The sequence below is a fragment of the Quercus lobata genome, chromosome 6 (assembly GCF_001633185.2).
Source record: "Quercus lobata isolate SW786 chromosome 6, ValleyOak3.0 Primary Assembly, whole genome shotgun sequence".
Taxonomy (NCBI): domain Eukaryota; kingdom Viridiplantae; phylum Streptophyta; class Magnoliopsida; order Fagales; family Fagaceae; genus Quercus; species Quercus lobata.
In genome coordinates, this window is record NC_044909.1 from 23409833 (window position 1) to 23424015 (window position 14183).

General features: G+C 38.3%; 1 long non-coding RNA gene across 2 annotated transcripts; it reads right to left on the bottom strand.

Annotated features, from left to right (window-relative positions):
* Positions 1 to 800: 800 nt before the first annotated feature.
* Positions 801 to 3757, bottom strand: LOC115993968. Of its 2 annotated transcripts, none has more exons than XR_004093103.1 (3): positions 3402 to 3757; positions 2896 to 3073; positions 801 to 1394 (listed from the first exon to the last, which is right to left on the bottom strand). It is a non-coding gene; the product is annotated as an uncharacterized LOC115993968 (long non-coding RNA). The 2 variants fall into 2 exon arrangements; XR_004093102.1 differs by lacking the exon at positions 801 to 1394 and adding an exon at positions 2353 to 2673 and having other exon boundaries at positions 3402 to 3756.
* Between the last annotated feature and the right edge of the window lie 10426 nt (positions 3758 to 14183).

The window sequence follows — 14183 nt, forward strand, 5'->3', positions numbered from 1 at the left end:
GGTGAGAGGAAAAGAATGGAGGGGTAGAGAGGAAGAGAGAACCGTGTGTTTGGGTATTGGGGGAGAGTGATGGAAAAAAAAAAAAAAAAAAGGAGAAAAGGGGATTTATGGGGAGAGAGAGGATACATAAGGGTATGGTGCTCAGGCAGTGGGTCAGGTATGGGTCCAACAAAAAGTAGAAATATTTGAGTGATGAGAAGCTGAAAACAGTGTGCCAAACGTGTGGGGGTTTAGGAAATTGGGGTATTTTAAGTGATGAGTGATGAAAATTGAGTGACAAGTGATGATTTTTTAAAATCAAACAACCCCTAATTGACTATGTGGGAGAATTAGTTATAAGAATTAGTTATATATATATGGGTCAAGTTCAAGTTACACCTGGTGTAACGTGTAACTCTAAGTAATGTTACACCATTTAATATTTTTTTAATTGAATGCGAATATTGACAAATCCACCGTTAGATTTCATTATCTTCATATATTCTTCATGCTTGCAAAATTTCGAGGTGATGAAAGATTAATAGTCATGTCATCAATCAATTGTTAAAATTCAAATTTTTGTAGTTTAAAATAATGCATAAAAGATGATTTTATAGATCAAATAGTATATAGCATCCGATTGATATGAAAATTGGCAAGCATGTTAAGAACATGTAATTTAACGGTTAGATTTTCAAAATATTAATACAATAACAAGTTATTGGGTGGTTTAATATTGCTTAGAGTCATACTAGGTATAACTTGAACCCAACTCTATATATATATATATATATATATATATATAATGAACACCTCACTACTTGAAATAATAAGATAAACATGTCATTGACGTAAATTTGTTAAAATGTAGAATGTAGGAATCTATCTGTTGTAGTCATTTGGTTGAACAAGACTATGGTGTTGGAAAAATTGTTAAGACAAATAAGGCAGGGTATATTCAAGTTACAACACAACATAAGACCATCCCTAAGCTCCCAAAGTTCAGCAGTAAAGTTGTTAGTTGCTCAGCGTGTCTTAGGAATCCTACAACCCAATTTCCATGCTCATCCCTAATTACACCTCCACATCCAATTTGCTCCATACAACCTATAGACGATCCATCGGTGTTCAACTTCTTCCACCCTGATGGAGGTTTCTCCCAACAGATTCTTTTGCTAGTTTTGCGGACTGGATTTCGTGGTGAAGTCACACAATACATAAACTCTAATGTTTGGTTGTAGATCTCCATAGGCAGATTTGGATTTGGATTTTTCCTATTAAAGACATGAATTTCTGCTCTTCCATATACTCCACATAGCAAAGTTGAAATAACTTTTGTCTTCTCCTTCATTTTTAGTTCTTGGTTTTCTTTTCATTTTCCTGCTTACCCTTGCTTACATCCGTCCTCCCATTTCCTATGTGTTGAAAAAATCATGATAAAAAATAAATAAATAAATAAAATTAAACATCTTATATATGCAAACATTAAATGATATGACATATATGATAAAAAAGAATAAATATAATAAGGCCAATGGTGAATACAGTTTTCAAACATAACTTATTGAGGGATAAAATCAATATGAGAGCTTCTAAACCAAGGTATAGAAGCTTGTATTAGCTAGTCCCTTTCTACAAAAATACAGTACTCAAACCACATGTACATGTCAAATAGCCCATGGTTTTTTTTTGGATAATGGGAATTATATATAAATGAACCAGTAGCACTCAAATTTGTACTCTTACGAAGTCCATTACAAAGTTAGTGCAAAATTTCACAAAGGAAAATCCAGCAATGTCATTTTATACATTATGGTTCTTGATTAGTGTTTTTCTCTAGTTTGATTTAGACTTTAATCTATTCAAAGAAACTTATTTTAACATTTACGAAGCAAAAAAGAAAGTTTGAACTTTATACCACCTTTAAGCCTTTATAGACATCTAGCATCATCAATTTTCAAAATCTCAATTACGACAATAGATTAGACAAAATAACATGACTTAGCACCTTTAAGCCTTTGATAATTGTGATCACAGTATATTAAACAATGTTTTTCTCAACAGCTTGTATCTCCCAGCTTCGTATTTGCTTTCCATAACAAAGGCTGCAAACCTAAGAGCTACTATTGAGAACAAGTGCAGCGACTTTGCCTTTCAAAATACAAAGTACAAGACTTCACAAATTGCCGGATAAAGGATTAGGAATTTCAACTAAGCCATCCAAACATAACAGCCTATTGCATTTTGATTCCCCATTCAATCATTGCATAGAAAGTGCGTAATGCATTTACATGTAATACAAATATATATATATATATATATATATAAATATTTATATCAAACTACTAATTAACACATCACAATTTTAATGCCTACCCACAAACTATGAAAATCCACATATTACTTAAGCATGAGTTTGAACATTGAAACCATTCCCCTAAGTCTGCTCTGAATTATGCAGAAACAGGGGGTATTGGCTAATTGTTTCTCTGCTTTAACACAAGTCTGTAATGGCCTTTTCATTTTGCTGTCAATTTTTTATTTTCATTCTCATTATGTTCTTTGTAATCCTTCCTAAAACCCCACCCAGCCAGCAAGGAACTCCCTTGTACAACAGTTGGCTGACAATCCAAACTCCACCGTCAAATCCTCCTCCAAGAATCCTGCCACCCTCCTTCATAACTTCTAGTATCCCTACCCAATTACCACCGGTAATCAAAGTTTAGTTACACGCATACACAATGCATAATTATGAACAAAACAAATGTGAAGAAGTATGAGCTTGAAACAAAGAAGGTTTTACAAGAGGGGGCAACCTTAGACTGGCCCATAAAGGATAAACAGGAGTAGCAATGAAATCTAAAAACACACACATACACATACACACCCACACTGTCAATAGATAAAAATGGGTACCTTCTTCAATAAGGGAAATTTCATTGACATTAAGTTAATCATTGTCTTCGTCTCTTCTGTATCTGGTGCAAAAGCCAAATACTCTCCCTTTGCCAACAATAATTCTAAAACTTGTTGGAAATTAGGGTGGGAATTCCTTTGCCCACTTCCACAAGCATTCCTTCCCTCCCGGATATACCTGTTCCAGTTCCATAGAAACATAACGGCATTACTTCCAAAGAAAAAAAACATTTTGTCTCGTCCTTTACTTTACTTTCATCAAAAACATAAATATAAAGCATATGCAACTAAGAACAAAAGTTATAATTTAAAAATTCAGCATTTCATCTTGAAAGACCATTGTACAAACAATCTATCTGCATTGATCGAGATGAGATAAGAAAGATCCCTTTTACGCCTAATTTAGAAAGGAAAACAACTACCCCTAAATTTCTTTACTTTCTTGAGCAACCAATAATAATATGAAAGATAAACAATCAAGTTGACAAGGGTTGATGGAAACTCACGACTGTGCCTGTGCAGGGTGAATCGACTTGCGTCCTAACTGCTATTAACAACAACATCGATCACAACTGTAGGAAGCAATATCTGCCAGAAAATTTCAACAAACAAATTAAAAAAATTTGTGTTTAATTGATTAAAATTTGGGTGGGACCGGCGGAGGTGGCATTGGTTGGGGCTGAAAACGATAGAATAAAGGGGGAAAGGGTCTGTAACAAAAGAGAGAGATGGGGAACCGATTTGCTTTGAAGGAGAGAGAGGACTGAGCGTTCAGGTGATGGTGGCGAAAAATAATTAATTTTTTTTTTAATAAAAAAAGATATGCAAAAGTGGCTAACGTTATCTCTTTGAGTTTTAGTTGGGTTGGACAGCCCGACGCAGTATTTTTATTTTATTTTTTTGGAGGAAATTTGATCAACATTTTGAAATTTTCGATGTTTTTAAAAAGAAATATATTTTTTTGTTAGCCTTTTCTCAATTGGGCACGCGTTCCTATGCCCGAAGACCACAGCAACCACGCCCGTTGAAGCACGTGCACCGACGCCCTTTCAAGAGAAAAATATAATGAGTAATGTAAGACTCAATAAATAAATTAACCATCCACTAAGATAAATAAAAGGAAATAAAATAAGGATTTTGCAAGGACATTCATTAATGAAATATATTTTAAAATTTTAAGTAAAAATATTTTTTTTGATAATTTTTTCTATTTTTTTATAAAAATTATATCTAAAATTTTCAAAAATAATTTATTAATAAGAGTTTTACTAATGTATGGCCTTAGAACATATATTTATAAACCATTTAAAGAATTTTTTTATGGGAATGAAAAAAGTGATTCACTTTTTTTATAGTTTTTTCAGTTTTGCTATAAATGTTTTCTAAAATGAATAATTAATTTGTGTTCTAAAAACATACATTAACCGAACCTAATCAACAAATATTTTAAGGACACGTGTTAACTGAGTCTATTAAATAAAAAGAAAAATACACACTTTTTCAATCTTAATTTATCACCTAACGTGCAATGTCCTTTGGACAATAATCATATTGATGTCCTAATTTGGGATAATTATGCATTAATGTACCCTTTAAAGTATCACATTCACTTTTGCTTGACTGTTCTACTATGTAGTTGGATATTATTTTCTACCCATTTATAATGTTTATATTACCCCATACAAGCTCATAAATGACAATGAATTTCAAGCCATCACCTACCAAAAACTAAACTGCTTTTACAAATCCCCCATATGTAACGGTATGAAAATGCACACTTAATTCCTTAAGCACCTTTAAGATGGTGTACAAAGTATTAAACGGGTAATAGTTTAAGAGTAAGTGTGCATTCTCAGAATTTAGGAGGTAAGTGTTATGTAAGTAATAGTTTAGGAAGTAAATGTGTATTCTCATAATTTATGGGGTGACCTGTAATTTTCCCCAATTAAAATCTAACTCACACCCATCTCAGCAAAACTAGTGGAACCACCTTCTCTTTTCGTTAACTTGGAAACTATTTCATTTGTCTCCTCACTGTCCCTCGCAACTTTGATTGCCACATGTACCACTGAAAAATCGTCATCATCAAACAATAATAATTTAGCACATATACATTTTTATCTTTCTAATTTAGAAATAGTATAGATTCAAGGCATCCACGCATCATATCAAAAGCTTAAAGGCATCTAAAAATAGAAAGTGAACTTGATGACATTTAGATTCAAGTGCATTGTATTAGGAGAAAGAGGTGATGGATGATGATGAGGAGGATGTCAACAACTGCGAGACTTTGGTCTGCCAAGACACTAATTAGTTGCGTTCACTGGGGGTTGCTAGACGCCACAATTCAACAACAAAGTAGTAAGATGAGAGAAAATATGAAGGGAATGAGAGCGAAGAGAGATGACTCGGTGAGCCAAGACACTAATTAGCGAGAGACTGGCGTAAAATTTCATATCGCCACATCAAACCATCAAAACCATCACCTTAATAATACCCAATGGCCAAATCTTATCTCCTTAATCACTAACCCACACATGCAACTTGCTGCCATATATCACCATCTCAAACCTCAACCCACAACCATGAATCCACCACCATGAAAGGTTGTGATTGAGAGAGAGAGAGAGAGAGAGAGAGAGAGAGAGAGGAGGGGTTGGTCAAATGACAGAGAGAGTGGGAGTGACTAAGAGTTGATAATATGGTATTGTTAATTTTGTTAAGGTGGGTGTCAGTTGGATTTTTAATTGAGGTGGCTAATATTGATTGGGCCAAGTATGTTATATTGAAGGGATTGTATTAGGAAATTGCAAATGATATGCTCCTTCTAATATATTCAAACCCTCTATGGCTTCTACTCCTGATAATAACTCTGTATTTTAATTGAGTTTGAAGTATATTTTATATTCAAACCCTCCATTTTATAATCTTGCTATAATTAAAATAAAAAAAATGATCAATTACCATAATTACCTTTTTCTTAATCATAATTACCTCTTAACGACTATTATAATTACTAAATTTCATGTTTAGGCAAAAAATAAAAGACTATTAATAAAAACTATAATTATCAAATTTCATATTTAGACAATAGTAAAAGAAAAGGAAAAAAAAAATCATTTTTTTAAGAATCATATTTTATTAAAATTATCTTGTGCATTGGTTATAGACTAGTTTATTCACTAAGGACAAGGTTCTTCTCCAATCAGATCGAAGAGACCTACTACAACATACTATGTGAAAATTTATTTGCAATTTATATGTATCACTTAAAACAAGTCACATGCCTTATTAAAATAGCTGTTGATGTCTATTTTTGCAAAAATCCTACAAGTCCAATGAAAAGCAAAGCTCGACTCTCTTTGGGCCGACTATACATATTTTGTAACATAACAGTACGTTGTTTCATTGGTTGAATTCTAACAAGATTTGTCACATTAAGCATCTTCTTTACTATCTGACTTAGCTCTAAAAGTGCAGCCAATCAGGTTTAGTCAACAAATTTCCTTAACCATAACTAAAATAGCTCCTTTATTTACCTCAGCAAAAGACAATATGAAGTTTACACTTATTTAACAACATAAGGGAAAATAGCTTCACTCTTTATTCAAAAACTAGACCCAAGGGACGTCCCAAGCTTGCTATAAAACCTTTTATTAGATCTTGCATTAAAAACTCATCAAAAAATCTCACAAATCCTCACTCCTCCAATCACCATACTAACTAAACTCAAACCTTCTCAGCAACTTAAGAGTAGCAAAATATTAAGGGTTTGATGTGAATGTGGCAATGATATAGAGTCCTTTCTTAAAATTACTATCATGTTGTATGTACAAAACAGTAGATATAAGCGAGTGTTATCCATCTTTATGTTGTCTAGCACCTTTGGTGTCCGTTTAGCTAAAGGCAAAAAGGTTTTTTTTTTTTCTTTTTTTTTTTTGGGTTGCTTTTTGTGTCAGTTTTATTTTATTTTATTTTTTTACAAATAATCTAACTCTTTATCCTTTATTTTTTAGTTTTAAAAAAAGTAATTACTTTTAACTTTTTGTCACACATTTAACATAAAAAATTATATAAATTTGATAAATACTATGTGTAAGAACACGATTCGTGGCGGACCGTAACAGTGTCGGGTTCGCACGTAAAAAGGGCTCAAACAATATCATTTGTAGAGCGTGGGTTTGAAAGGCTAGGCCGTGATCGCCAGGCGGTGGGTTTTTCGTGGTATTCGTGCGTGTCTAGGTTATCTTCACCCATGGAGTTTTTTTCCTGGAGGTGGGCTGGGAGGCTCTGGTTTTTGGCCATTTTTCCCAGCCCTCCAATTTGTGCACCTACCTTTTTATTATATAGTCTGTCTTGATTGATCCTAACCCTCCACTTGTCGGTCAGGCAGGTGCTTATTTCTGTATCCATCCCATCACTCGTCCCCTCTTACTTTCTATTAGTTGCGGGGATCGAAGTTTACACCGTCCAAACGTCTTTTCCCATTAATCAACTCTGGGTATTGGCAGTCGCATTTACTGAAGGAGGGACGCATTTTCTCTGATCCAATTTTACACTTGGCTTCCCCGTGGGCCCCATTCCGCTCACATCCCCTTCAGGGGGCTGTTTAAGGATTACCTTCATTAGGACGTTGATCTTCCCATCGAAGTTCAGGAGTGCCGAGGACAGGGTAGCTTCTCAGCCACTCCCCCTTGACTTGGCCATCGATCACTCGTCCTCGGCAAGAGACCTCCTCGGCACGGGCCATGGGCCCAGATAGAGTTTGGGCCAGATTGTAAACTTCCCGGACCCACAATAGCCCCTCAAAATCCTGCTATCCGCCTCCTCGGACAGATAGGAGGGTTTTGATGAGATCAGAGATCCGCCAACACCAGTCAGTCATTATCACCTATCGGTTCCCGAGACCTTTCACCTGCCCAAAGCACGTTCCTAGAGCTCCCGGAAGGCGAAACGTGGCCTCATTAAATACGGGCGGCTTTGTGCTTCCCACGTTCAACGATGTGATGAAAATCGAACGGTGTTGATCTCTTAGCCTCTTTGGGCGGGAAATGGTGCGCAGTTACTCTAAAAAGTATAAAAGATTTTTTGGAGATGGATCCGTCTCTTCAGTTCTGCACTTAAGAGTTTTAGTGCGTGTATCCTGGGTTCATCTGAACTTCCGCCCAAATTCGAGTCTATCTCGAGCACATAAAGTCTATCCGAAGCGTAATTCTTCTCTTATGTAAGTTCCCTACCTCCATTAACTCGTACTTTTTCTTTTCCGAGTTTATTTCTCTTTGACTCCCTGTCTTTCCTGTCGCGGGTCGAGTTTGTTTTAGTAAATTACAAAGATGACTAAACTGAGATTGAGGAAATTAGTCGATACCGAAGAGGCGATGAATAAGTTCATCGTTGATTATAGAATTCCCCCCAACGTAAGTCTGGAGCACTGTAAGATGGGGGAATGGCACATTAAGAGGGGAACGGGCGCGGTTGTAATTCCCGTCCTCGCCTTTGTAAAGGGAGGTATGAGGATCCCTATGGGGCCAGTGACGAGGGGTTACCTTAGACATTTCCGTTTAGCCCCTACCCAGTGTGCCGGCAACGTTTTTAGGATTTTGGGTTGCGTGGACGCTTTAAATGAGAAGATGGGTTTAAGACTGACCCACCATGATGTAAACTGGTGCTATAACCTCCAGAAATTGAAAGGAAAAACCTACTACATGAGGTCGAGGGACGAAAGGGTTCGGTTGATCCAGTGCCTCCCAGATTCCAACAAAGGACTGAACAAGGATTTCCTTATCCTCTCTGGGGAATGACACGATGGCGATCCATGCCCCGTAGTAGAAGGAGAACCAGGTGGGGTACTGGGAATGGAAGAGGGATAACCCTTTAAACCATTCTAATCTAATGTCGTTCGATAACTAACCATGCATATATGTTTGTTGCTTTTGTAGATGAACACGCCTACACACGGAATTTTCATTTAGTCAATCGGGCGGACTTGGAGACCGTTTTACAAACGGCGGTTTTTGTGAATGACAGTGATGGCCAAGTTCGAGCAGCTCACAAAATACTAGGGTACCCTCCTGTTCAAAATTCATTTGGGGACGCAAAGCACGTGATCAGTGCCCGCCGTCCTTGGCTTCCCAAAATTACCGTAGTTGAGAAGGGATTTTTAATCTCCCAAGAGCCAGCTGTCCCCGAGAACGTCCCGCAGGTGGGTCCCTCCTCGTCTCATCAGGTTGCAGAGGACGAGAGCGAACCAGATCGGCCCGAGGAAGGTTTTGAGGTTTTTGACCGAGTCTACCAATCCGAGGACCTTCCTGGTGACATAGGTGACCCAACTTTGTCCGAGGTGGAGTTGTCGTCCATAGGCACCTCTTCTCAAGCCGAGATGGGAGTCAAGAGAATACCCTTAACCCCTCTTCTCCAACTCCTCGAGGGCCAACCAGGGAAGGATACACAGGAAACACCACAACCCGATGCCCCTCCTCCACCACCTCGGCCCCTTACTATCCAAACCAGGTCATCCTCCACCAAGTCCCAACCACCATCCACCCGCCCCGAACCTCCCACTTCCTCCCAACCAGCTCGGCCTCCTCGACCTGAAGGCGCTGATTCCAAGAGAAAGAGGAGCCCCAAGGGCAAGGGCGTTGTGGACGAGGGAAAATCCCAACCTCCTAAGGAGAAGGATGAGACTCCGTGCACAAAACAACTGAAGATCAGACACCAAGGCAAAGGCAAAGAAACTGAAGTTCAAACTTCTCAAGGCAAGGGAAAGGGGATTGAGTCCCAATCCCTACCGAATGCCTGACTTCCTGCCCCAATGCTTCACGGGGGTCCACTACTGGAGACGGCCTCTCTGAGGGACCTTGGAGACGGCGAGGGAGGCTACGTGGCGGATGCATTAGGGAGAACTATGTTACTCCCTAATGACATGGATGAACTGAGGCGAATGAGGATGCAGGAGGTTTTCGTCAGCACCAAAAGGTACTTGGGCATGGTAAGATTTCTTAAAACCTAACACTTTATCAACTCATGCCACTGGTTTGTCACTGACTACACGCTCATCTTTCTCGACAGGCTCTCCAGGCCACCTATAGGATGGAGGAAGAAGTGCATGACAGGAGTAAGGCAGCCGAGAACGAACGCAAGAAGCGCATAACGGCCTCGAAGACTCTCGAAGCTTCCGAGGATGAACTTGCCAAAGTCAAGGCTGACTTAACAATAACTACCCGCGAGAGGGATAACGTCTCGGCGGGCCTAGCTAGTGCCCAAAAACAGGCCAAGGACCAAACCAAGCGCGCACTTGAAGCCAAGGACCAGCTGCGAATAGCCAAAGACCTGATCGAGGATTTAAATAAGCAGCTGGCCGCGGCTGTGCATGAGAAAGGAGTGGCAGAATATGCCCGTGATGAAGCCGTAAGGGCAAAGCAGGAAGCTGAGTTTGCCAGGAATGAGGCAGAGGCTGCCAAGAATACGGCCGAGGATGACGGTTACAACATGGGTGTAGCCGAAACCCAGGCCACCCTTAAGGCGTAGATTCCTGGAGTGTGTAGGTTTTATTGCTCCCAGGTCTGGGAAGAAGCATTGAAGCGAGCTGGGGTGGATGCTTCATCAGATTTGTGGAAGGCGGAGAGCATATTCTATCCAGCGGCCATCCGCGAGACCACTTCCACTAGCTCTGCGGCTACGGATGATCAACCCAAGGAAGAGGTCACCCCGTCGGAAAACTTACAAGCCAGCGGTTCCTCTAGCAAGGTGCCCAAAGGGGGAAAACTTCAGGATGTGATAGTGATATCGCAGCATGCGGATCCTGAGGCACCTACAGAGGTTACTGAGCCCAAGGTTGGTATTCAGGTGTCCAGTACAGAAGAGCCAGCCACACTTACGCAGCCACCACAGGCCACTCTCCTTACTATGGTCCCTCAGAGTACTAGTGCTGGCCCTGTTCAGCCTTCCCCAGAAGGGACCGTCATTCCGGGCATCGAAGTTGATCCTGTTCCTATCTCCCAAGATGAGACCGACAAAAAAGCAGAAAAGTAGAAGTCTAGGCTAGGCTTTTGTATTCGTGTCTATTTTAACGATTAACTTGTTTCTTTTTATTTCTAAAACTTTCTAATTTAGTGATGATGTGCAAACATTTGAGCATGTATATATGAAATCTTACTTTTCTTTTTTCCTTCTGGTTACATCGTTAGCTACCCTCGTTGATACGCACTTTTGTTTACAAATTCTGTGCTGATTCATTTTTAACACGTACGAATATCTATGTATGCAATACATTTATCATCATGTTTCCCACACTTTAGTTTATTTGCACCCGTAGAGGCTTTAGAATCATTTTTAACCATCGTTTAACGGAGATATAGGAACCATTTTCGACATCGCGTATAGTAGCTAGGTCTTGTTTAGTGCCCAATTTTCTCATCCAAGTAGTTGGTTTTCCCATAGGCTTGAGTCCGAGGACCATGCAATGCCTTGGTTCTGTCCAAAACCTAGTTTTCCTCATCCAGGTAGTTGGTTTTCCCATAGGCTTGAGTCCGAGGACCATGCAACGCCTTGGTTCTGTCCAAAACCTAGTTTTCCTCATCCAGGTAGTTGGTTTTCCCATAGGCTTGAGTCCGAGGACTATGCAATGCCTTGGTTCTGTCCAAAACCTAGTTTTCCTCATCCAGGTAGTTGGTTTTCCCATAGGCTTGAGTCCGAGGACTATGCAATGCCTTGGTTCTGTCCAAAACCTAGTTTTCTCTTTGTGTGGGATCTTGGCTTTAGGGGAGTTAGCTCCTCAGCCAAGCCCCTAGAGTTTATCCATACGATTAACGCTACCAAGTGCCTAGTTTGCTCTTTACGGGGGACCTTGGCTTTAAGGGAGTTAGCTCCTCAGCCAAGCCCCTAGTCAAGAAACGTAGCCCCTAGCAGAACTTTATACTAGAACTCTATAACCAACGGTTAGAAATAACAAAGAAACTCTATCGATCCACCTCCTATACCAACACACAAGCCTTCCCCACAGACGGCGCCAATTGTAAGGACACGATTCGTGGCGGACCGTAACAGTGTCGGGTTCGCACGTAAAAAGGGCCCAAACAATATCATTTGTAGAGCGTGGGTTTGAAAGGGTAGGCCTTGATCGCCAGGAGGTGGGTTTTTCGTGGTATTCGTGCGTGTCTAGGTTATCTTCACCCATAGAGTCTTTCTCCTGGAGGTGGGCTGGGAGGCTCTGGTTTTTGGCCATTTTTCCCAGCCCTCCAATTTGTGCACCTACCTTTTTATTATATAGTCTGTCTTGATTGATCCTAACCCTCCACTTGTCGGTCAGGCAGGTGCTTATTTCTGTATCCATCCCATCACTCGTCCCCTCTTACTTTCTATTAGTTGCGGGGATCGAAGTTTACACCGTTCAAACGTCTTTTCCCATTAATCAACTCTGGGTATTGGCAGTCGCATTTACTGAAGGAGGGACGCATTTTCTCTGATCCAATTTTACACTTGGCTTTCCCGTGGGCCCCATTCCGCTCACATCCCCTTCAGGGGGCTGTTTAGGGATTACCTTCATTAGGACGTTGATCTTCCCATCGAAGTTCAGGAGTGCCGAGGACAGGGTAGCTTCTCAGCCGCTCCCCCTTGCCTTGGCCATCGATCACTCGTCCTCGGCAAGAGACCTCCTCGGCACGGGCCATGGGCCCAGATAGAGTTTGGGCCAGATTGTAAACTTCCCGGACCCACACTATGCAAATAAGTTATTAGAACCTACAAGATACACAAACGAATGCTTAAACTTGTTTTTGTGATGGATCTACTTATTGAATGTTTAAATTTTGGGTTTAACTCTTTTAAAAAAAAAAAAATTATCACATTTTATGTTTGGTAATAGTTTTTGTTTCTATTTTCGAAAACTTGTTTTTATGAGTATAAAGAAAAAAAAAATTTCTTGTATATTTGAAATCAAAAACATGTTTGGTTAGTTGAATTAAAAAAAAAAAATTTTTGAAGAAAAAAAAAAGAAAATACTAAAATATGTTGTTACTAGGCTTTGAATTTTAGTGCTAACTCATTAAATGAGACAGATTTATTAAATCAATCGCATGTTTTCATTTACTTTTGAAAACAGTTTTTTATATGTTTTCAATTTCTTTTGCAAATTGTGTTTTGAGAATAATTTTTGTTTTCAATTCATTTCGAGTTGTCAAACAAGTTATTTAGTCTCAAAAATAAAAAATTATTTTTGGAAACAAAAAATAAGGGTAAAAAACAATTACCAAACATAGCACTTTCACAAATTAACCACAATAATGACTAAAATAAATGTGTATATTTCTTTCTAACTATTTTCCGAATGGTTTGGGAGTAAACTTTCTCCACTACTAATAAGGTGATGTTTGGATACGCGTTGTGTTTCAATGTATGCACGTTTTGCGTTTTACTTTTTTTTTTTTTTTGGGTTTTCACGCGTTTCAGGGAATGCGGTTATTGTTCATGCACTGTTTCATGAACAGTGACCACAAATGTTGACTTTTTCACTGTAAACAGTGCATCTGTGCACTGTTCACGGACCTACAAATTCCACTTTTTAGTAATTTTTTCATTAAAAATGGATCCCACGGTACTATTCACATATTTAAAAATTATTTTGTTACAGTATTTTCAATTTTCAGTTTCAATAAAATAAATTCTATCCAAATAGACTCTAAATAATCGTCTCAAATCTAAATTGGAGGATAGCGAATTGGACAGTGTAGCAAGCACGCGCAAGAAAAGTGAGCATAAGGGAGGTTTAGATAAGCATTTTGATTGGATATCCAAATCATATGCATGTAAAGCTGAGTTGGCGCTGTTTGTATTGTAAGATGTTTTTTAATTCTTTTTCTTTTTATTTCATTTGTCACTTTCTACAAATAAATACTACTTGTTTTCCATTAAAAAAAAAAGAAAGAAATATCATATATCATCAAACGGATTTTTTTAATAAATAACTATCAATATATTTTTTTTTATCGAAAGGGACTTTTTCTTTTTCTTTTTTTGGTTTGAGAATCAAAGAGTTACTACCAAATTTATAATAATAATAATAATGTTTAACCCCTAAAAAATTAATTTAGTAGAAACAAAATTTTATTTGTCAAATATATATTATTTTGAGCAAAATAGCGGATGTCTTAAGTATATTAATTTATAAAATGTTTTTTAAAAAAAAAAAAATTGACTAGTTTCTTTTACAATTTTTTTATTATAAAAAAATAATATTAAAACTTTTTGAAGTCTATCCTAAGTTTTGGATATTAATAAATACAGTAAATTTT